The sequence below is a fragment of the Tamandua tetradactyla genome, chromosome 1 (assembly GCF_023851605.1).
Source record: "Tamandua tetradactyla isolate mTamTet1 chromosome 1, mTamTet1.pri, whole genome shotgun sequence".
In the NCBI taxonomy this organism is placed as follows: domain Eukaryota; kingdom Metazoa; phylum Chordata; class Mammalia; order Pilosa; family Myrmecophagidae; genus Tamandua; species Tamandua tetradactyla.
Genome location: NC_135327.1, coordinates 223916820 through 223942161, shown reverse-complemented (window position 1 = coordinate 223942161; position 25342 = coordinate 223916820). Strand labels below are relative to the sequence as shown.

The window sequence follows — 25342 nt, the reverse complement described above, 5'->3', positions numbered from 1 at the left end:
GGGGATGGAATAGTAAAAAATCTGTAGGGCAGACTGTGAAGCTAGCAGCTCTGATGAAGAGTCTGGACGAACTCCACAGGAGAAGCTTGCAGGCTGAAGAAGCAGTGAAAGAGTCTTTCTTCTTCCTTAAAGTCCTTTAACTGATTGAATTATCTCATTGTGGGAGACACACCTTAGTTGATCACAGATGTAATCAGTCACAGCTGCAATCAACTGACTGATGATTTAATTAGCCAGCCTTCCGGTTTATCAACCAGCCATGAAATGTCCATGCAGCAACAGTCAGGCCAGTGCTCACCTGACCAGACAACCGGGCATCATCGCTTGGCCAAGTGGACACCAGAATCTAACCAGCACATTTGCCAGGCTTAGTTTTTGTCATTTAAAATAAGTGATTTTTTTCATTTATTTGAAAATTGGCATATGTTGCACACACACACACACACACACACACAAGTTGTCAGTTCTCAAAAAGCATTTTTGCTTACTATAATATTGTAAAAGTTTAAATTTAAAATACAAGTGATTGATGTAAATGGACTTAGAAGCTAACCATGTTCTAACAAGTACTAGCTCATTTTATGAAAGGACTTTTGGGAGAATAAAAACTATTCAATTACTACCAGAAATAAACAGGTTTAACGAGATTCAACAATTTAGCATTAACTGGCCTGTAGTGATATCTGTATTATATTTCTTTCCTAGTGATGCTGCCTTGGTTCAAGTAGAGGCAGAAAGGCAAGAAGTAAGAATTGATCATGTTCCTTGTATGTATACCATCTCACATTAATCACATCTGAAGTCAAGGATAAGATTAATATAAAAAGTTTTGTTTTACACTTTGGTATACTTAACCTCCTAGGATGAGTGTTAAAGTGTCTCATAGTAAGTATTGCTGTCTTCATCCTACTTACACTTGACATTTTCAAAACCCAGTGAGAGTAATTTCATATCTGTAAAGGACTGGACATCAGATTTATATTGTTGACTTTTCTATAACTCAATTGGTTGCCATATTCAAGCATTCCATATTATTTAAATTGTAAATAGTGAAAAATTAATGTTTATGAAAAGACATGACCTTCTTAGAATCTGACTGTGATGAACAGCTGCTTATTCCTGTGGCATTCAGTCAACTTGTTAAGCTTTATTCCATGACATTTCATGGGATAAGTTGAAACTGTAATATGTTTAACTTATGGGAAGTTTTAATATTACAAATAAACATACATAATTGACATTAAGAAAACTATTTATAGGACTGATTAATAAAAAATGGTATTACATTTTTGTTTGAATTTCTATTTCCTTGACTTCTAGAGATTGAGCATCTTCTCAATTTTTGTCCTGTTACCTGCCAGTTCATTTCCCTCATCCATTCTTCCTTTGAGTTGTTTCATCTTTTGTTTTCAATTAATTGTAATTCTTCATTTCTTCTATACAAAAAGGTATGGCTTCAGGTAATAAAAAACCCTACAGAAAGCCAGGTGTTTATATTTTTTTGGACATAGACCATACAAAGCTGGTGCAGCTGTCCAAGGATGTCATCAGGGACCCAGACTCCTCCTTTCTTTAAGTTTTGTCCTCCTTGATACAGGGATTTTGTCATCCCTGGGCACTGTAACTGCTATACTTCTATATTAGTTTGTTAAGCTACTAGAATGCAATATATCAGAAATGCAATGGCTGTTAAAAAGGACATTTATTAATTTGCAAGTCCACAGTTCTCAGGCTAGAAAAATGTCCAAACTAAGACACCCAGTTAAAGATACCTTAGCTCAAGAAGCCCAGGAGCACCTCTGCCAGCTGGGAAGGCACGTGGCTGGTATATGCTGGTCTCTTGCTCCTGGCCTCTGCTGATTTCAGCCTCTGTGATTTCCTCTCTAAGCATCTGTCATGGTTAGGGACAGGTGTCAACTTGGCCAGGTTGTGGTACCAGGCCTCACCGTGGGCACAGCTTCTCCCCATAGAAGCAAGTTTCATAAGGACAAGCCTCAAAATCAAGGGCCTGGTCCATTTCCCTGGGAGTCCCCAGTGCTTGAGACCTGGGGCTTCCCAGATAGGAAAGTTCAATAGCTCCATTTTATATATATAGAAACTATATATGTATATATATTTTTCCCTTTGGACCCTCAAGTGACTCCGTCAACACATCCATATTATTAGCCCACGACAATCCGAGATGTATCCCAGCATTATACCCAGCTCCACATAACTGCAAAGCCTTGTTCTCACCCTGGACCCCAGGAGTTTGGGTCATTCGAACGATCTATCCAAACAGGTTGATTTAGACTATGTGTTACAGAAAATTTAGGTTCTAGACATAACCTTTCTGCCTTTGGTCCCATAAAGTAGGTGACAGTTGGGAGCACATACACTATCATGTTTTACTCTGTATCGTGATTCACCTTTTCCTAACCAGATTGGCTTTGTTTTAAATTCTAATTGAGGTTTGATCTCCCCTGCAGTTACTTTAACTGTTATTACACGTATCTGTAGTACTCCATCTCTAGGTCCCAGGTGTCAGGTGTCAAAGGGTTACTCAAAGTTCCAGGGAAATACCAATTGATACATATAGAGCTCAGTGTCTCAGCATCCAGAAACATATTTACAACTTCAGACTACGTGTGGTTGCTATAAGGGTTTACAATCTAGGCTCAAATTTTCCTATATTTTCTGAAAAAGACTTTAGCATATTTGTTCTTTTGTTTCTGTCTTATTTTGCACAACACATGGGCCCCAAGTTTTATTCAGTTCGTTGCATGCCTCTTGGCATCCTGCCTTTTTGCAGCCACACCATATTCCATCATATAAATGTATCACAGTTTACCATTCTACTTCTCAGTCACTGTACCATTCCATCTATGCGGGTTTCATGGATAATGATCACTGAGTTTTTTTTTTTTTCCAGATTTGGCCTGTTAGAAACAGTGGCATTATGGACATTTTTGTACATGTATTTTGGTGCACATAATGTAGCACTTTTTGTATCCTTTCATTTTAACAGTTTTACAATGTGTGGTAATTATTATTAGTCAGGTCTGTTTATCCCATTAGACTGTGAGTTCCTTGATGGGACTTTGTAACCCTGGGGTCAAGTACATCACTTGAAACAAAGGAGTTTAAGCAATTTTTGAAAAGGAAGGGGAATCTCAAAGCATCCTTTTTCATTGATCATTTTAACATTTATTCCTTTATGTTGCTTAAAATCTATAAATGTACTATTTTACCTTTCAAAAGGTCATGTGTAAGAAGTGGGTCCATTGTTAATTAAAACATCTTTGAAATACACGATGATTAAAAATCAATAATGCTTCATGTAGGCATTGCACTGAAAGTACTGAAGGACATTAGCTGTTGTGGACGTGGCTACAGGACTGCTGTTAGCTTTCCCAGTGGGGAAGGTGACCCAGAAGGCAGCCATCAGATGTTTAGAGAAAGTGTGCACTGTCTACAGTGCTGTTTCAGTTTGCTAAAGCTACTGGAATGCGATTATAGCAGACTTGGACTGGTTTTTATAAAGGGGATTTATTAAATTCCAAATTTCAATTCTAAGGCTGTGAAAATGCCCAAATTAAGGCCCCCAAAAGAGGATACCTTCTCAGAGGAAAGGCAGCCAGCAGCTGGGTCATCTCTGACAGCTGGGAAGGCACGTGGCTGGCATCTGAGGTCCTTGCTCCTGATTTGTTGTTTCTAGCTTCTGATTCCAGTGACTTTCTCTCTCCAAGCTTCGGTGGGCCCTCACTTAGCTTCTCTGGGGCAAATTCTGGATTTTATCTCTTAGCTTCCCCTGACTTTCTCCAGGTTCTGGCTATTTCTAGGAGTCCTTGCTTAGCAACTGGAGTATTTCTTTCAACTGTGAAGGCACATGCCTGGCATCTCCTGGTCCTGTGCTCCCAGGTTGAGTTGCTTTCTGATTCCAGTGGCTTTTTATGTTGATACTCCAAGCAATTCCAAAGTCTGTGTCTAGGTGTCTGTTCTCTGTATCATCTCTGACTCTCTCTCTCTCTCCATGAACTCTTTTCAGGATTCTGGTCAACTAACTAAGGCCCAGCTGAAATGGATGGGGCCACATCTCCACGGAAATAATCTAATCAAAGGGACCCACCAAATAATAGGTCTGACCTCACAAGATTGAATTAGGGTTAAAAAACATAACCTTTTGATTCTCAGAGCATGCACACCAAAAAAAAAAAGATGATTAAAAAAACAGGGCTTTTCTGGGGTACCTAACAGCTTCAAACCAGCACAGCTGCCTACACAAATAAACCATGATTGGGGAACCCTTTTCACTGGATGGATAGCCCAATCCTGGGCCATGAATCAAGACATCATGTGGGCCTAATTTCACTGGCAGAGAAGTATGCATTGTGCTGAGGGATCGTGGATGGCTGGCAGAATGGAGGACACTTTGGAGCAGCACTTGGAGGACACAAGGAAGAATCCATCCATTGTTAGAATTCTGTGCACAGACTCACAAGGACTTAATCTGGGCTGCTGTGGGACTTTGTCAGATGACCATGCTAAGATGATATTTGTTATGGTCCAGGAAAGTAGCTAAGCTATCTTGTGACCCCACTGAATATTCCTGTGGCATGTCTAGAATCAGATAATGGGGACATTATGATTCAGAAACACAATTGTATCACAGTGGCTGTAAACCTCTTTTTGTGTGTGTTATACAATTAAAAATTTTTTTTTAATTTGTTTAAACATAACAACACAGAAATATGAACATTCTTACCATATGATCATTCCATTCTTGATACATAATCAATAACTCACAATATCACATAGTTGTGTATTCATCAGCACCATCATTTCTTAGAACATCTGCATCAATTCAGAAAAAGAAATAAAAAGAAAAAAATCGTATACATACCATACACCTTACCCATCCCTCTCATTGACTGCTAGTATTTCCATCTACCCAATATGTTTTGGCCTTTGTTTCCCCTATTTTTTTCTATACCCCTTACCACTTCCTTTCATTGATCACTAGCATTTCAATGTACTAAATTTATTTTAACATTTGTTCACCCTATTATTTATTTATTTTTAATCCATATGTTTTATTCATCTGTCCATACAGTAGATAAAAGGAGCATCAAACACAAGGTTTTCACAATCACACAGTCACATTGCAAAAGCTATATCATTATACAATCATATTCAAGAAACATGGCTACTGGAACACAGCTCTACATTTTCAGGCACTTCCCTCCAGCCTTTCCAATCTACCTTAACTGCGTCAGAAAAACCTCCAGGATAAACTCTCGATTCTGTTTGAAATCTCTCAGCCATTGACACTTTATTTTGTCTCGTTTCTCTCTTCTCCCTTTTGGTTGAGAAGTTTTTCTCAATTCCTTGATGCTGAGTCCCAGCTCCTTTTAGGATTTCTGTTCCATATTGCCAGGAAGGTTTACACCCCTGGGAGTCATGTCCAACATAGAGAGAGGGAGGGCAGTGAGTTTGCTTGTCATGTTGGCTGAGAGAGAGAAGCCACATCTGAGCAACAAAAGAGGTTCTCTGGGGGTGACTCTTAGGCCTAATTTTAAGGAGGCTTAGCCTATCCTTTGCAGGGTTAAGTTTCATATGAACAAACCCCAAGATTGGGGGCTCAGCCTATTGCTTTGGTTGTCCCCACTGCTTGTGAGAGTACATAACTTACACACATAAGTTAAAGTTTTAAAATATGAATTACCATCTATTTTCAACACCCTGCAATACTGACATTCCTTTGTTCTTCCTCATGCAAAAAACATTTTTTAATTTGTCACTATCATTGTACACTCTAGGCATTCCTAGATTATACCATCTCAGTCTTTATCATCTATCTTTCCTTCTGATTTCACTTGTGCCCCCGCCATCCTCCCTCTATTATTCTCACATTCAGCTTCACTCAGTGTACTAACATTACTGTATTACGCTTAGGTAGTATTGTGCTACCCATTTCTGAATTTTTACAATCAGTCCTGTTGCACAATCTGCATCCCTTCAGCTCCAATTACCCCATATCTACTCTATTTCTTTCTCCTGATGGTCTCAGTTCTGAGCTGAAATTCTCCAAGTTCATATCTGTGAGACCATACAGTATTTGTCCTTTTGTTTCTGGCTAATCTCACTCAGCATAATGTCCTCAAGGTCCATCCATGTTGTTACATACTTCATAACTTTATTCTGCCTTACAGCTGCATAATATTCCATCGTATGTATACACCACAGCTTGTTTAGCCACTCATCTGTTGATGGACATTTGGGCTGTTTCCATCTCTTGGCAAATTGTAAATAATGCTGCTATAAACATGGGTGTGCAAATGTCCATTTGTGCCCTTGCCCTCCTGTCCTCTGAGTAGATACCTAGCAATGGTATTGCTGGGTCATATGGCAATTCTATACTGGGCTTCCTGAGGAACCACCAGACCGCTTTCCACAGCAGTTGTACCATATGAAATTCCTACCAAAACTGGATAAGTGTGCCTCTTTCTCCACATCCTCTCCAGCACTGGTCGTTTTCTGTTTTATTGATAATGGCCATTCTGGTGGGTGTGAGATGATATCTGTTTGTGGTTTTGATTTTCATTTCCCTAGTGGCCAGGGAAGTTGAGACTCTTATCATGTGCCTTTTGGCATTTGTATTTCCTCTTCTGAGAAGTGTCTGTTCATGTTTTTTGCCCATTTTGTAATTGGGTTGTCTGTCTTTTTGTTGTTGAGTTGAACAATCTCTTTATAAATTCTGGATACTAGACCTTTATCTGATATATCATTTCCAAATACTGTCTCCCATTGTGTAGGCTATCTTTCACTTTCTTAACAAAGTTCTTTGATGCACAAAAGTAATTAATTATGAGGAGTTCCCATTTCTTTCTTTCTTCCTTCAATGCTCATGCTTTGGGTGTAAGATCTAGGAAACTGCCTCCTATTATAAGAATTATAAGCTATTTCCTTACATTTTCTTCTAAAATTTTTATGGTCTTGGATCACATGTTTAGGTCTTTGATCCATTTTGAGTTAATTTTTGTATAGAATGTGAGATATGGATCCTTTTCATTCTTTTGCATGTGAATATCCAGTTCTCTAGGCACCATTTATTGAAGAGACTGTTCTGTCCCAGGTGAGTTGGCTTGACTGCCTTATCAAAGATCAGTTGTCCATAGATGAGAGGGTCTACATCTGAACAACCTATTTGATTCCATTGGTCAGGATATCTATCTTTATGCCAGTACCATGCTGTCTTGGCCACTGTAGGTTCGTAATATGCCTTAAAGTCAGTTAGCATGAGACCTCTGACTTCATTTTTCTTTCTCAGGATATTTTTACTATTTGGGGCACCCTGCCCTTCCAGATAAATTTGGTTATTGGTTTTTCTATTTCTAAAAAGTAAGTTTTGGGGATTTTAATTGGTATTGAATTAAATCTGTAAATCAATTTAGGTAGAATTGAGATCTTAACTATATTTAGTCTTCCAATCCATGAACATGGTATGCTCTTCCATTTAATTAGGTTTTCCATGATTTGTTTTTTTTTTAGCAATTTTTGTGGTTTTCTGTGTATAGGTCTTTTGTATCCTTACTTAAGTTCATTCCTAAATATTTGATTCTTTTGGTTGCAATAGTAAATGGAATTTTTTTCTTGATTTTCCCCTCAGATTGTTCATTACTAGTGTATAGAAGCACTACAGATTTTTGAGTGTCGATCTTGTAACCTGCCATTTTGCTGTACTCATTTATTAGCTCTAGTAGTTTTGCTGTGGAGTTTTTGGGGTTTTCAAAATATAGCATCATATTATCTGCAAAAAAAAAAAAAGTGAGAGTTTTACTTCTTCCTTTCCAATTTTGACGCCTTGTATTTCCTTTTTTTTGTCCAATTGCTCTGGCTAGAACATCCAACAAATGCTGACTAATAATGGTGATAGTGGACACCCTCATCTTGTTCCTGTTCTTGGGAAAATTTTCAGTTTTTCCCCATTGAGGATGATTTTAGCTGTGGGTTTTTCATATACTCCCTTTTTTACGTTGAGTAAATTTCCTTCTTTTCTTATCCTTTGAAGTGTTTTCAACAAGAAGGGATGTTGAATTTTGTCAAATGCATTTTCTGCATCAATCGAGATGATTATGTGGTTTTTCTGCTTTGATTTGTTGATATGGTGCATTGTATTAATTGATTTTCTTATACGGAACCATCCTTGTATACCTGTGATGAATCTTACTTGGTCACAGTGTATAATTCTTTTTTTAAAAAATTTTTATTAATTAAAAAAAATACAAGAAACACAAACATTACCAACACATACACTCAACAATTCACAATATCATCACATAGTTGCATATTCATCATCATGATCACTTCCCAGAACATTAGCAGCAATTCAGAAAAAGAAATAAAAAGACAACAGAAAAATATAACAAACAGAAAAAAAAATTTTACATGCCATACCCCTTACTGATTCCTTTCATTGATCACTAGCATTTCAAACTAAACTCATTTTAACATTCGTTCCCTCTATTATTTATTTTTATTCCATATGTTCCTTTCATCTGTTGACAAGGTAGATAAAAGGAGTCTCAGACACAAGGTTTTCACAATCACACAGTCACATTGTGAAAGCTATATCATTATACAATCATCATCAAGAAACATAGCTACTGGAACACAGCTCTACATTTTCAGGCAGTTCCCTCCATCCTCTCCATTACATCTTGGATAACAAGGTGATATCTACTTAATGCATAAGAATAACCTCCAGGATAACCTCTCTACTCTGTTTGGAATCTCTCAGCCATTGACACTTTGTCTCATTTCACTCTTCCCCCTTTTGGTTGAGAAGGTTTTCTCAATCCCCTGATGCTGAATCTCAGCTCATTCTGGGATTTCTGTCCCACACTGCCAGGAAGATCCACACCCCTGGTAGTCATGTGCCACATAGATAGGGGGAGGGTGGTGAGACTGCTCGTCATGTTGGCTGGAGAGAGAGGTCACAACTGAGCAACAAAAGAGGCTCTCTTGGGGGTGACTCTTAGGCTTAATTTTAAGTAGGCTTGACCTATCCCCTGTGGGGTTAAGTTTCATATGAACAAACCCCAAGACTGGGGGCTCAGCCTATAGCTTTGGTTGTCCACATTGCTTGTGAGAATATCAAGAATTCAACTTGGGGAAGTTGAGTTTTCCCCCATTCTCACCATTCCCCGAAGGGGACTTTGCAAATACTTTTCCACTCACTGATCAAATCACTCTGGGATTCATCAGGGCATCACCTGGACAAACCAACAAAATCTCATGTCCTATACAAAGTTCCATGTACTTAAGGTGTTCAATCAACTATCTACATAAGTTATATCAGGAGATGCACTAGTCAAAGTGTAGATTTGTACCAAATAAACGTTTTTTGCTTTAGTCTCACTCATTAGTTGAAATTTTTAAATATAAAGTACCATAGTACTTTCTTCTACTATTTTGCCTTCTGGATTTTTTTTTTTTTTTATTTTTTTATTTTTTTTTTTTATTTTTTATTTTTATTTTATTTTTTTTTATTTTATTTTTTTTATTAATTTAAAATTTAATTAACAAATCAATTAGAAATCATTTCAATGTACATGTACAATCAGTAATTCTTAATAACATCACATAGTTGCATATTCATCATTTCTTAGTACATTTGCATCGATTTAGAAAAAGAAATAAAAAGACAACAGAATAAGAATTAAAACAATAATAGAAAGAAAAAAAAAACAAAAAAAACAAAAACAAAAAACCTATACCTCACATGCAGCTTCATTCAGTGTTTTAACATAATTGCATTACAATTGGGTAGTATTGTGCTGTCCATTTCTGAGTTTTTATATCCAGTCCCGTTATTTACAGTCTGTATCCCTTCATCTCCAATTATCCCTTCTCTTTTTTTTTTTTTAATTAACAGAAAAAAAGAAATTAACCCAACATTTAGAGATCATACCATTCTACACATGCAATCATTAATTCTTAACATCATCACATAGCTGCATGATCATCATTTCTTAGTACATTTGCATTGGTTTAGAAGAACTAGCAACATAACCGAAAAAGATATAGAATGTTAATATAGAGAAAAAAATAAAAGTAATAATAGTAAAATCAAAACAAAACAACACAAAACAAAACAAAAACCTATAGCTCAGATGCAGCTTCATTCAGTGTTTTAACATGATTACTTTACAATTAGGTATTATTGTGCTGTCCATTTTTGAGTTTTTGTATCTAGTCCTGTTGCACAGTCTGTATCCCTTCAGCTTCAATTACCCATTGTCTTACCCTGTTTCTAACTCCTGCTGAACTCTGTTACCAATGACATATTTCAAGTTTATTCTCGAATGTCCGTTCACATCAGTGGGACCATACAGTATTTGTCCTTTAGTTTTTGGCTGGATTCACTCAGCATAATATTCTCTAGGTCCATCCATGTTATTACATGCTTCATAAGTTTATCCTGCCTTAAAGCTGCATAATATTCCATCGTATGTATATACCACAGTTTGTTTAGCCACTCTTCTGTTGATGGAGATTTTGGCTGTTTCCATCTCTTTGCAATTGTAAATAATGCTGCTATAAACATTGGTGTGCAAATGTCCGTTTGTGTCTTTGCCCTTAAGTCCTTTGAGTAGATACCTAGCAATGGTATTGCTGGGTCGTATGGCAATTCTATATTCAGCTTTTTGAGGAACCGCCAAACTGCCTTCCACAGTGGTTGCACCCTTTGACATTCCCACCAACAGTGGATAAGTGTGCCTCTTTCTCCGCATCCTCTCCAGCACTTGTCATTTTCTGTTTTGTTGATAATGGCCATTCTGGTGGGTGTGAGATGATATCTCATTGTGGTTTTGATTTGCATTTCTCTAATGGCCAGGGACATTGAGCATCTCTTCATGTGCCTCTTGGCCATCCGTATTTCCTCTTCTGAGAGGTGTCTGTTCAAGTCTTTTTCCCATTTTGTAATTGGGTTGGCTGTCTTTTTGTTGTTGAGATGAACAATCTCTTTATAAATTCTGGATACTAGACCTTTATCTGATATATCATTTCCAAATATTGTCTCCCATTGTGAAGGCTGTCTTTCTACTTTCTTGATGAAGTTCTTTGATGCACAAAAGTGTTTAATTTTGAGGAGTTCCCATTTATTTATTTCCTTCTTCAGTGCTCTTGCTTTAGGTTTAAGGTCCATAAAACCGCCTCCAGTTGTAAGATCCATAAGATATCTCCCTACATTTTCCTCTAACTGTTTTATGGTCTTAGACCTAATGTTTAGATCTTTGATCCATTTTGAGTTAACTTTTGTATAGGGTGTGAGAGATGGGTCTTCTTTCATTCTTTTGCATATGGATATCCAGTTCTCTAGGCACCATTTATTGAAGAGACTGCTCTGTCCCAGGTGAGTTGGCTTGACTGCCTTATCAAAGATCAAATGTCCATAGATGAGAGGGTCTATATCTGAGCACTCTATTCGATTCCATTGGTCGATATATCTATCTTTATGCCAATACCATGCTGTTTTGACCACTGTGGCTTCATAATATGCCTTAAAGTCAGGCAGCGCGAGACCTCCAGCTTCGTTTTTTTTTCCTCAAGATGTTTTTAGCAATTCGGGGCATCCTGCCCTTCCAGATAAATTTGCTTATTGGTTTTTCTATTTCTGAAAAATAAGTTGTTGGGATTTTGATTGGTATTGCATTGAATCTGTAAATCAATTTAGGTAGGATTGACATCTTAACTATATTTAGTCTTCCAATCCATGAACACGGTATGCCCTTCCATCTATTTAGGTCTTCTGTGATTTCTTTTAGCAGTTTTTTGTAGTTTTCTTTATATAGGTTTTTTGTCTCTTTAGTTAAATTTATTCCTAGGTATTTTATTCTTTTAGTTGCAATTGTGAATGGGATTCGTTTCTTGATTTCCCCCTCAGCTTGTTCCTTACTAGTGTATAGAAATGCTACAGATTTTTGAATGTTGATCTTGTAACCTGCTACTTTGCTGTACTCATTTATTAGCTCTAGTAGTTTTGTTGTGGATTTTTCCGGGTTTTCGACGTATAGTATCATATCGTCTGCAAACAGTGATAGTTTTACTTCTTCCTTTCCAATTTTGATGCCTTGTATTTCTTTTTCTTGTCTAATTGCTCTGGCTAGAACCTCCAACACAATGTTGAATAATAGTGGTGATAGTGGACATCCTTGTCTTGTTCCTGATCTTAGGGGGAAAGTTTTCAATTTTTCCCCATTGAGGATGATATTAGCTGTGGGTTTTTCATATATTCCCTCTATCATTTTAAGGAAGTTCCCTTGTATTCCTATCTTTTGAAGTGTTTTCAACAGGAAAGGATGTTGAATCTTGTCGAATGCCTTCTCTGCATCAATTGAGATGATCATGTGATTTTTCTGCTTTGATTTGTTGATATGGTGTATTACATTAATTGATTTTCTTATGTTGAACCATCCTTGCATACCTGGGATGAATCCTACTTGGTCATGATGTATAATTCTTTTAATGTGTTGTTGGATACGATTTGCTAGAATTTTATTGAGGATTTTTGCATCTGTATTCATTAGAGAGATTGGTCTGTAGTTTTCTTTTTTTGTAATATCTTTGCCTGGTTTTGGTATGAGGGTGATGTTGGCTTCATAGAATGAATTAGGTAGTTTTCCCTCCACTTCGATTTTTTTGAAGAGTTTGAAGAGAATTGGTACTAATTCTTTCTGGAACGTTTGGTAGAATTCACATGTGAAGCCATCTGGTCCTGGACTTTTCTTTTTAGGAAGCTTTTGAATGACTAATTCAATTTCTTTACTTGTGATTGGTTTGTTGAGGTCATCTATGTCTTCTTGAGTCAAAGTTGGTTGTTCATGTCTTTCCAGGAACCCGTCCATTTCCTCTAAATTGTTGTATTTATTAGCGTAAAGTTGTTCATAGTATCCTGTTATTACCTCCTTTATTTCTGTGAGGTCAGTAGTTATGTCTCCTCTTCCATTTCTGATCTTATTTATTTGCATCCTCTCTCTTCTTCTTTTTGTCAATCTTGCTAAGGGCCCATCAATCTTATTGATTTTCTCATAGAACCAACTTCTGGCCTTATTGATTTTCTCTATTGTTTTCATGTTTTCAATTTCATTTATTTGTGCTCTAATCTTTGTTATTTCTTTCCTTTTGCTTGCTTTGGGGTTAGCTTGCTGTTCTTTCTCCAGTTCTTCCAAATGGATAGTTAATTCCTGAATTTTTGCCTTTTCTTCTTTTCTGATATAGGCATTTAGAGCAATAAATTTCCCTCTTAGCACTGCCTTTGCTGCGTCCCATAAGTTTTGATATGTTGTGTTTTCATTTTCATTCGCCTCGAGGTATTTGCTAATTTCTCTTGCAATTTCTTCTTTGACCCAGTCGTTGTTTAGGAGTGTGTTGTTGAGCCTCCACGTATTTGTGAATTTTCTGGCACTCTGCCTATTATTGATTTCCAACATCATTCCTTTATGGTCCGAGAAAGTGTTGTGTAAGATTTCAATCTTTTTAAATTTGTTAAGACTTGCTTTGTGACCCAGCATATGGTCTATCTTTGAGAATGATCCATGAGCACTTGAGAAAAAGGTGTATCCTGCTGTTGTGGGATGTAATGTCCTATAAATGTCTATTAAGTCTAGTTCATTTATAGTAATATTCAGATTCTCTATTTCTTTGTTGATCCTCTGTCTAGATGTTCTGTCCCTTGATGAGAGTGGTGAGTTGAAGTCTCCAACTATTATGGTATATGAGTCTATTTCCCTTTTCAGTGTTTGCAGTATATTCCTCACGTATTTTGGGGCATTCTGATTCGGTGCGTAAATATTTATGATTGTTATGTCTTCTTGTTTAATTGTTCCTTTTATTAGTATATAGTGTCCTTCTTTGTCTCTTTTAACTGTTTTACATTTGAAGTCTAATTTGTTGGATATTAGTATAGCCACTCCTGCTCTTTTCTGGTTGTTATTTGCATGAAATATCTTTTCCCAACCTTTCACTTTCAACCTATGTTTATCTTTGGGTCTAAGATGTGTTTCCTGTAGACAGCATATCGAAGGATCCTGTTTTTTAATCCATTCTGCCAATCTCTGTCTTTTGATTGGGGAATTCAGTCCATTGACATTTAGTGTTATTACTGTTTGGATAATATTTTCCTCTAACATTTTGCCTTTTGTATTATATATATCATATCTGATTTTCCTTCTTTCTACACTCTTTTCCATATCTCTCTCTTCTGTCTTTTTGTATCTGACTCTAGTGCTCCCTTTAGTATTTCTTGCAGAGCTGGTCTCTTGGTCACAAATTCTTTCAGTGACTTTTTGTCTGAGAATGTTTTAATTTCTCCCTCATTTTTGAAGGATAATTTTGCTGGATATAGGAGTCTTGGTTGGCAGTTTTTCTCTTTTAGTATTTTAAATATATCATCCCACTGTCTTCTAGCTTCCATGGTTTCTGCTGAGAAATCTACACAAAGTCTTATTGGGTTTCCCTTGTATGTAATGGATTGTTTTTCTCTTGCTGCTTTCAAGATCTTCTCTTTCTCTTTGACCTCTGACATTCTAACTAGTAAGTGTCTTGGAGAACGCCTATTTGGGTCTAATCTCTTTGGGGTGCGCTGCACTTCTTGGATCTGTAATTTTAGGTCTTTCATAAGAGTTGGGAAATTTTCAGTGAAAATTTCTTCCATTAGTTTTTCTCCTCCTTTTCCCTTCTCTTCTCCTTCTGGGACACCCACAACACGTATATTTGTGCGGTTCATATTGTCCTTGAGTTCCCTGATACCCTGTTCAAATTTTTCCATTCTTTTCCCGATAGTTTCTGTTTCTTTTTGGGATTCAGATGTTCCATCCTCCAAATCACTAATTCTATCTTCTGTCTCTTTAAATCTATCATTGTAGCTATCCATTATTTTTTCTATGTTTGCTACTTTATCCTTCACTTCCATAAGTTCTGCGATTTGTTTTTTCAGTTTTTCTATTTCTTCTTTATGTTCAGCCCATGTCCTCTTCATGTCCTCCCTCAATTTATCGATTTCATTTTTGAAGAGGTTTTCCATTTCTGTTCGTATATTCAGGATTAGTTGTCTCAGCTCTTGTGTCTCATTTGAGCTATTGGTTTGTTCCTTTGACTGGGCCATATTCTCAATCTTTTGAGCGTGGACAGTTATCTTCTGCTGCTGGCGTCTGGGCATTTATTCAGATTTCTCTTGGTGTTGGACCCAGCAAGGTTGTAATATTTTTCTGTGAAATCTCTGGGTTCTGTTTTTCTTATCCTGCCCAGTAGGTGGCGCTCGTGGCACACGTTTGTCTGCGGGTCCCACCAGTAAAAGGTGCTGTGGGACCTTAAACTTTGGAAAACTCTCGCCGTCCGGGGGGTTCGCTAGCCGAAACGGCTTGAGCCGGCCCGGGGTCCGAACGCAGGGAGGGTTGCTGGTCCCCGCAGCCAGGGAAAGAGCCCGTCCGAATTTCCTAGTCGGCCCTGGGCAACAAGCGTGGCGGGAGGGCGCCAGCGGCAGCGGCCCGCCCGAGAGAGTGCACGTTCCCCAGGAGTCACCGGTTTGGAAGGGGCCTCCCCCACCCGTCACCGTTCTGCGCGGGCTGGGGATTTCCGATCCAATTCTCTCAGTTGGTCCGGGGGCTGCGCGTGGTGTGGGCGCCAGCCGTCTTTGTTTCAGGGGACCGCCTCTCCAATTCTCCCAGCCGGCCCGGGAAGGGGGAAGGGAGTAACTCCGGCCGCTTGCCACCCCGCCCGGTAAGGCCCGCGCGCCTCGGCGATCTCACCCGAGCTGCTTCTCTCAGCCAGCCAGCCGTTCCAGGATGGGGTACGCTGTCTTTTTTATCTCTGTTGTGGCTTTGGGCGCTTTCTGTATCGTTTCTACTCCCCTAGTAGATGTCCTGGAGAAGAAACTAAGATCCGCGCGTCTTACTAAGCCGCCATCTTCCTGCCTTCTGGATTTTATATGCCATACCTAATTTTCCTTCTTTTTTACCTTTACTCATAGTCTTCCTTTCTACACTCTTCTCCACACCTCTCTCTTCTGTCTTCATACCTGTCTCTAGTGTTCCCTTTAGTATTTCTTGCAGAGCTGGTCTCTTGGTCACAAATTCTCTCAGTGACTTTTTGTCTGAAAATGTTTTAATTTCTCCCTCAATTTTGAAGGACAATTTTTCTGGATATAGAATTCTTGGTTGGCAGTTTTTCTCCTTTAATAATTTAAATATACTATCCCACTGTCTTCTTGCCCTCATGGTTTCTGCTGAGAGATCGGAGCATAGTCTTATTGGGCTTCCCTTGTATGTGATGGATTGCTTTTCTCTTGCTGCTTTCAAGATCCTGTCTTTCTCTTTGACCTCTGACATTCTGATTATTAAATGCATTGGAGTATGTCTGTTTGGATCTATTCTCTTTGGGGTACGCTGCACTTCTTGGATCTGTAATTTTAAGTTTTTCATATGAGTTGGGAAATTTTCAGTGATAATTTCCTCCATTAGTTTTCCCCCTCCTTTTCCCTTCTCTTCTCCTTCTGGGACATCCACAACACGTATATTCGTGCGCTTCATATTGTCTTTCAATTCCCTGAGACCCTGCTCATATTTTTCCATTTTTTCCCTATAGTTTCTGTTTCTTGTCGGATTTCAGATGTTCCGTCCTCCAGTTCAGAAATCCTATGTTCTGTCTCTTGAAATCTACCACTGTAGGTTTCCACTGTTTTTTTCATCTCTTCTACTGTGTCTTTCATTCCCATAAGATCTGTGATTTGTTTTTTCAGACTTTCAGCTTCTTCTTTTTGTTCTTTCCTTGCCTTCTTTATATCCTCCCTCAATTCATTGATTTGGTTTTTGATGAGGTTTTCCATATCTGTTCGTATATTCTGAATTAATTGCTTCAGCTCCTGTATGTCATTTGAATTGTTGGTTTGTTCCTTTGACTGGGCCATATCTTCAATTTTCCTAGTGTGATTTGTTATTTTTTGCTGGCATCTAGGCATTTAATTACCTTAATTTGTTTATTCTGGAGATTGCTTTCACTTCTTTTATCTAGGGTTTTCTTGCTGGATGAATTTGTTGTCTATCTGTTCTTTGACACTCCGTTCAGCTTTATCTGGACCTTTAGCTTAAGTTTTGTTTAACAGAGGAGAATTTTTCAGTTCTTGTTTTCTTGTTTCTTGCCCTGCTTGTGTTGTGCCTTTATCCTCCACACACTTAGGAGGGTCTACTTAGATATTATAGACCCCACCCAGATTTTCCCAGACCAAACTGGCCTCCTATCAGGAGGAAAGAGCACCTGTGTCGGTTTTCCCTAAGGGTGAGACCCAGCAGGTTGAAAGACTTTTCTGTGAAGTCTCTGGACTCTGTTTTTCTTATCCTGCCCAGTATATGGTGCTTGTCTGACTGCAGGTCCCAGCAGCATAAGATGATGTGGTACCTTTAACTTTGGCAGACTCTCCCTGCTGGGGGCGTGGTGGAGACAGAGGAGAGGTTGTAGGCTGGTTTTAATGGCTTCAAATTACCAAGCCCTGGTGTCTGAATTCCTTGATGGAGGGATTCCACCTGGGTGGGGCTTCACCCCTCCCCTGGGGAAGGCAAAGGCTCCAGATAAGCCCCCAAAAGAGCTCACTTCTGCCTATGCCTGGGGCAGCTGCAGCCTGAAAAGCCCTGCCGCTGTATCCAGAGGCAGTCAAGCCTTTGTAGATACACAGTCGCAAAAACCTCTGTTTCATTCTCCAACCCCCCCACCTTTTCTGTCAGTCCTGCCCTTTGGCTCTGGGGCAAAAATGAGCAACCTCCGCTTTGATCAGGTTCACCTAAGCTGGGGGCCTATTTTCAGTAGTCAGAATTTGTTAATTAGTTCCACAATTGGCATTTGATTGTGCCCAGTCCCTGCTGCTGGTAAAGTCCTTTCCTTTCCCCTCTGGGAAGCGGCCTGTGGGGGAGGGGCGCTGGCCACTGCAGCTTTGGGAACTCACGGTTCTGGGGGGTGCACGCAGCTGGTCCAGCTGGTCCAGACTGGAGTAAGCTGTGTGTCCGGTGACTGACGTGGCCCCAGGAGCTGTTCTGTACTGTTCCTGGTTATTTAGTAGTTGTTCTGGAGGACGAACTAAAATGTGCACGTTGTTAAGCTGCCATCTTCCACAGTGTATAATTCTTTTAATGTGGTGCTGGAATCAATTTGTAAGAATTTTATTGAGGATTTTTTCATCTATATTCATTGAGAGATTGGCTTGTAGTCTTCTTTTCTTGTAATATCTTTATCTGGTTTTGGTATGAGGGTGATGTTGGCTTCATAGAATGAGTTAGGTAGCCTTCCCTCCTCTTCAATTTTTGGAAGAGTTTCAGCAGGATTGGTACTAATTCTTTCTTGAATGTTTGGTACAATTCACATGTGAAACCATCTGGTTCTGGACTTTTATTTTTTGGGAGCTTCTTAATGACTAATTCAATTTCTTCACTTGTGATTGGTTTGTTGAGGTCATCTGTTTCTTGAGTTAATGTTGATTGTTCATGTCTTTCTAGGAAGTTGTTCATTTCACCTACATTGTCTAGTTTATTAGCATAAAGTTGTTCATAGTATCCTCTCACTACCTCCTTTATTTCTGCAGGGTCAGTGGTTATGTCTCTTCTTCCATTTTTGATTATATTTATTTGCATTCTCCCTTCTTCTTTTTGTCAATCTCGCTAAGGGACTATCAATCTTATTGATTTTCTCATCGAACCAACTTCTCATTTTGCTGATTTTCTTGATTGTTTTCATGTTCTCAATTTCATTTATTTCTGCTCTATTTTTTGTTATTTCTTTCCTTTAGTTTGCTTTGGGGTTAGTTTGTTGTTCTTTCTCTAATTCTTCCAAGTGGACAGTTAATTCCTCGATTTTTGCTCTTTCTTCTTTTTTGATATAGGCATTTAGGACAATAAATTTCCCTTTAGCACTGCCTTTGCTGCATCCCATAAATTTTGATATGTTTTGTTTTCATTTTCATTTGCCTCAAGATATTTACTGATTTCTCTTGTAATTTTTCCTTGACCCAAAGTTGTTTAAGAGTGTGTTGTTTGAGCCTCCATGTATTTGTGAGTTTTCTGGCCCTCTATTATTGATTCCCAATTTCATTCCTTTATGAAATAAGAAAGTGTTTTGTGTGATTTCAATCTATTTAAACTTATTGAGACCTGCTTTGTCATCTAGCATATGGTCTATCCTTGAGAATGATCCAGGAGCACTTAAGAAAAAGGTGTATCCTGCTGTTGTGGGGGTAATGTTCTGTAAATGTCTGTGAAGTCTAGTTCATTTATTATATTATTCAGGTCCTCTATTTCTTTATTGATTCTTTGTCTAGATGTTCTGTCCATTGATGACAGTGGGGAATTTAAGTCTCCAACTATTATGGTAGATGTGTCTATTTCTCTTTTCTGTGTTTGCCTCAGGTATTTTGGAGCACTTTGGCTTGGTGCATAAATATTTATGATTGTTCTGTCTTCTTGTTGAATTGTTCCTTTTATTAATACATAGTATCCTTCTTTGTTTCTTTTAATTATTTTACATTGGTAGTCTAATTTGTGGATATTACTATAGCTACTCCTGGTCTTTTCTGATTGTTGTTTGTATGAAATATCTTTTCTCAACTTTTCACTTTCAACCTATGTTTATTCTTGGGTCTAAGATGCATCTCCTGTAGACACCGTATAAATGGGTCCTGTTTTTAATCCATTCTGCCAGTCTATGTCTTTCAATTGGAGAATTTAATCCATTAACATTTATTGTTATTACTGTAAGGGCAGTACTTTCTTCTATCATTTTGTCTTTTGGATTTTATATGCCATATCTAATTTTTCTTCTTTTAACATTTACTGATGGTTTTCATTTCTACACTCTTTTCCACACCTCTCTCTCCTGTCTTTTCCTGTCTCTAGTGCTTCCTTTAGTATTTCTTGCAGAGCTGGTCTGTTAGTCACAAATATTCTCAGTGATTTTTTTCTCTGAAAATGTTTTAATTTCCCCCTCATTTTTTGAAGGACTTTAATTTCCCCCTCATTTTTGAAGGACAGTTTTGTTGGATATAGAATTCTTGGTTGGCAATTTTTCTCTTTTAGTATCTTAAATATATCATCCCACTGTCTTCTTGCCTCCATGGTTTCTGTCGAGAAATCTATACATAGTCTTATTGGGCTTCCCTTGTATGAGATGGATTGTTTTTCTCTTGCTGCTTTCAAAATTCTTTCTCTTTGACATCTGACATTCTGATTAGTCTGATTAGTGTCTTGGAGTATGTCCATTTGGATCTATTCTGTTTGGGGTATGCTGCATTTCTTGGATCTGTAATTTTAAATCTTTCATAAGATTTGGGAAATTTTCAATGATAATTTCCTCCATTAGTTTTCCTCCTCCTTTTTCCTTGTCTTCTCCTTCTGGGACACCCACAACATGTATATTCATGTGCTTTATGTTGTCATTCAATTCCCTGAGTCCCTGTTCATATTTTTTTTCATTCTTTTCCCTATATTTTCTTTTCCTTGTTGTATTTCAGACGTCCATCCTTCAGTTTACTAATCCTATCTTCTGTCTTGATCTAACATTGTAGGTTTCCATACTTTTTTTCATCTCTTCTACTGTACCTTTCATTCCCATAAGTTCTGTGGATTGTTTTTTCAGACTTCCAATTTCTTCATTTTATTCATTCCTTGCCTTCTTTATATCCTCCCTCAATTCATTGATTTGATTTTGATGATGTTTTCCATGTCTGTTTGAACATTCTGAATTGATTGTTTCAACTTCTGTATCTTATTTGAATTGTTGGTTTGTTCCCTTGACTGGGCTATATCTTCAGTTTTCCTAGTACGATTCATTATTTTTTGCTGGTGTCTAGGCATTTAATATCCTTAATTATTTTTATTATATCCTTAATATCCTTAATTATGTTTATTCTGGAGATTTTTTTCACTTTTTTTAACCTAGGATTTTCTTACTGGATGACTTTGTTGTCTATCTGTTCTTTGACATTCAGTTCAGCTTATTCTAGACCTCTAGCTTAGGTTTTGTTTGACAGATCAGAGTTTTTCAGCTCTTGTTTTCCTCTTTCTGCCCTGCCTGTATGGTGCCTTCTCCCAACCCTTAGGAGGGTCTACTTAGGTATTATAGACCCCCAGTCAGATATTCCCAGGCCAAACTGGCCTCCTCTCAGGAGGAAAGAGTCACCTGCATCAGTTTTCCCTGAGGGTGAGACCCAGCAGATTGAAAGACTTTCCTATGAAGCCTCTGGACTCTGTGTTTTCCCTATTATGTTCAGTATGTGGTGCTTGTCTGCCTGTGGGTCCCACCACCATTAGGTGATATGGTACCTTTAACTTCAGCAGACTCTCTTTGCTGGGGGCATGGTTGAGACAGAGGAGAAGTTGTAGGCTTTCTTCAATCATTTCAGTTTTCCAGACCCTGGAGTCTGAATTCCTTGAGGGAGGGAATCCACCTGAGCTGTACCACCCCTCTCCCGGGGAAGGCACAGGCTCCAGACAAACTCTCAAACAAGTTTAATTCTGCCCATGCCTAGGGCATTTAGAGCCTGAGAAGCCCTACAGCTATATTCAAAGAGTAGTCAAGCTGTAGAAACACAGCCACAAAAAAGAAAATAAAAATTCTTTTCAGAGCATGGTGCCCATTCCTCCGGTTTGCCAATCAACAGCTTAAGTCAGTACATTGCTCTGTGTATCTCCTAGTCCTATTTGCCCCCTCCTTTCCTTCAGGGCCCAGACCCTTTCAAGTATTTTGTGCTGTCCAATGAAAAAAAACCTCTATTTTTTTTCTCTTTTTCCATCAGCTCTGCCCCCTCTGCACCTGAGCAAAACCCAGCAACCTCACCTTTTATTCAAGGTTCAGCTGAGCTGGGGACCCATTTTTTGTAGTCAGAATTTGTTAATTAATTCCACTATTGGAGCTTGGTTGCACTCAGCCCTTGTTGCTAGTCAAGTCCCTTTCCTTTCCTCTCTGGGAAGCAGCCTGTGGGGGAGGGGTGCTGCCTCCGGGGCTTGGGGAATTTACGGTTCTGGGTGGGCTCGCAGCCAGTCCAGCTCATCCAGAATGGGGTACACTATGTGCCCAGTCATTGATGTGGCCCCAGGAGCTGTTCTGTTTTGTTTCTGGTTATTTAGTAGTTGTTCTGGAGGCTGAACTAAAACGCGCACATTGCTAAGCTGCCATGTTGGCCCGGAAGTCCAGCCATGGCTTTTAGTATTTCTTGTAGGGCTGTCTCTTATTGAGAAATTCTGTCAGGATTTGTTTGTCTGTGAAAAATTTAATTTCTCCCAGCAGTTGTTCTGTACTGTTCCTGGCTATTTAGTAGCTGCTCAGGAGGATGAACTAAATCCCACTTCTCACTAAGCTGTCATCTTGGCTCTAAACCCCAAAATGGTCTCTTGACCCCTCAAAACAATTCTCCAATCTTTCAAAGGGACTCAATCTTACGTATGTTGATTATCTTATAGAACTATTAAAACTCCAGTAGTTAGGCCATTCATGTAGTGTACATTGGGCAATTTTCCATTTTATTTTAGAATAAAATAAAATACTTCTTTGGATTGACCTATCAGATAGGTCTGGATTGACCTATCAAAATATTGGTAAGAAAGAAACATGTTTTGAAGCAGCAGGTCCAGGTCATTTTGTATTTAGAATTTTGTTATGTTCAATAAATCTGGTTGGAGTTAAAAAAAAAAATCATGTGGATGTTCTGGTCATCCTACAATCCCACAGGTGTAGGCCTTATTGAAAGAATGAGTGGTTTGTTAAAGAAATAGCTAAAAGATGTTGTGGTAGTTAGGTTCAGATGTCAACTTGGCCAGGTGAACGTGCCTAGTTTTGTTGCTGTGGACATGAGTCAATGGTACATGAACCTCATCTGTTGCTCAATACATCTGCAGTTGGCTAAGAGGCATGCCTGCTGTAATGAATGAATATTTGATTTAATTGGGTGGTGCTTAAATGAGAGAGCTCAACGTAGCACAGTCCAAGCAGCTCAGCATACCTCATCTCAGCACTTGCAGCTCAGCCCAAACCTTTGGAGATGCAGAAAGGAATCACCCCGTGGAAAGATGTTGGAACCCAGAGTCCTGGAGAGAAGGCCAACAGAGATCACCTTGTGCCTTCCCCCATAAAAAAGAACCTCAGTCGAACGTTAGCTGCCTTTCCTCTGAAGAATTAAAATAAATCCCCTTTTATTAAAAGCGAATCCATCTCTGGTGTGTTGCATTCTAGCAGCTATCAAACTAGAACAGATGGCAAGAGGTTCTTGCAACAGTGGACTAAAAAACTATCAGACCTTAATTCCCTTGAACGCAATGCCTATGCTTCGGCCCCAGCTCCTAATGAAGTGGTAATGGCAGGACCGATACAGGCTCTGAGAACATAAATTGAAGTGCCACCTGCTTTACTGCCTAAAACAGGGAAAAAAATTTGTTTTTGCCTATGTCTCAGACCAAACAAACGGGGGGAAATGAGGTCGCTTAGCCTTAGTTCTAGTTTATGCAACCATGTTGGTTAGGAATCTTAAAACACGTGGGGAAAAGGAGTCACCCAAAATATTGTAATATCACCAATCCAGGGGCTATTTTCATGGGAACCTTATGTATAACTATGTGGACCCTTTTTATGCCTAGGTCAATGATTGATATCACAGCAGAGGCCTCAAAATTCTCAAAGGGAAAATATCTGGTATTTTAAAACATCTCTTTAATGTTCTTTTACCTGGCACCTTGTTGTTAACCTTTGGGATTCTAGCACATATATTGTTATCCATTAACATCTTTCTTTACACCCATAGCATCCCAGCAAATGCCTTCCTAAATGAGCTTCAGTGGTAACTCATTTCCACAATCCAATGCAATGTTGGGTTTACATGGACTTGCCATGTCTAGGCACCAGCCTTCCTCAGACTGTGTCCCTAGTGAATTGTACTGCATGGAATACCTTGCTGGCCTGGTAGAATTCAGCACATTGAAAAATCTGAAAAACAACCTTCTCATTTACAAGACATTGCACATGGGGACAGCCTTATGTCCTGTTACCTTATATAATTCTTCACCCCATACTCCTAAATTAGAAACTTGTTTAACTCCCTTTCTTGGCCATGGCGGTATTTCTTTGGGGGGTTGTTTTCTTGTGTGCGGACTCCTACTATACTGCTGTCTCTTATACTGTTGTGGAATATGAATGCATTATCTGTTCAACGATCAATGTAGTCTGCTGCGTGGGGGTGGATTGTAGGAATCCCAGCGCTCAGGATTCCCTTCCATACTGAGAGCAGGTCATTTCACTAACTGCCTAATTGACTGGGACAGACTTTAAAGGTCAACAAATCTCCTGGTGGTGGTAGTAGTGGAAGAATGTACAGATGAATCATAAACAAAACATTGAAACTCCCCTCTCTTGATCACTGCTGTTAACAAACCCCCGCATCAGGAAAAACTGCTGAAAGTCCGTTCTCACATCCTTGTCCTAGACTCTTACTACCCCTTGTACTCTCCCCACGCCCTCTGCGAAGGACTAACCATTTTCCACGGTCGGGTGCCGCTAAGGAAGATCTTCTCTTCTTAAGTCCTAATGAAAATTCATGTCCAACTCTCTGCCTAGTATGTTCTCTGGGCTTCTCCAACCCAAGCCCTCCCATAAACCTATTGAACAGCTGTCAAAACGAAGTTCTAGATTAGAAATAAATACCCAAACCCTTTTACAAGTATGTATGACTGAGGAGACGAGAACTGAAAAGTATATAAGGGAAAGAAGAGTAGAGGAAGCAACACACATTGAATACAGTCCACCTAGTCTGAGAAAATTAGAAAAGTTTAGTCCCTCACACTTACGGGGTTGCGGGTTGTGCTGGAAGAAGGTTAAGAGATAAAGTCTGAGGTTTTTTGGACTGAATCACATCTGCCTCTGGTGCTTCTTAAATTGTGAGGCCTTGGGCGAATCTGTACTCCTGGGTATCGATTTCCTCATTCGTAATCACCCCTCGGCATTTTCTAAGAGGATTATGAAATATGCTTCTAATGCTTGGCTTAGCAAACGCCACGCACTCAGGGTTGATTTTTACTCCCCGAATGACACTCGCAGCTTTCACATACATGATCTGAAAGATAGTGAGCATCAGAAGCAAGAAATTTGGCCGCCGTTCAGGGGTTTAGCTGCAGGAACCCAGGACGTCCGGCTGAGGACCACACTCCTCTCCGGGAACCGGACGTGGGCGTCTTAAGGAGTAGACCGAGAGCTGGAAGGCGGGCCAATAGGAAGAGGGATTTCCGCCGGGCGCAGACCCCGGACCGGAAGCGGTGGGCGGAGCGCTCGGACGACCGCC

At 39.1% G+C, this 25342-nt stretch overlaps 1 pseudogene; it reads left to right on the top strand.

Moving 5' to 3' along the window:
• The first annotated feature begins 4399 nt into the window (after positions 1-4399).
• On the top strand, positions 4400-4689 carry LOC143679923 (ragulator complex protein LAMTOR5 pseudogene; annotated as a pseudogene).
• The last annotated feature ends 20653 nt before the right edge of the window (positions 4690-25342 follow it).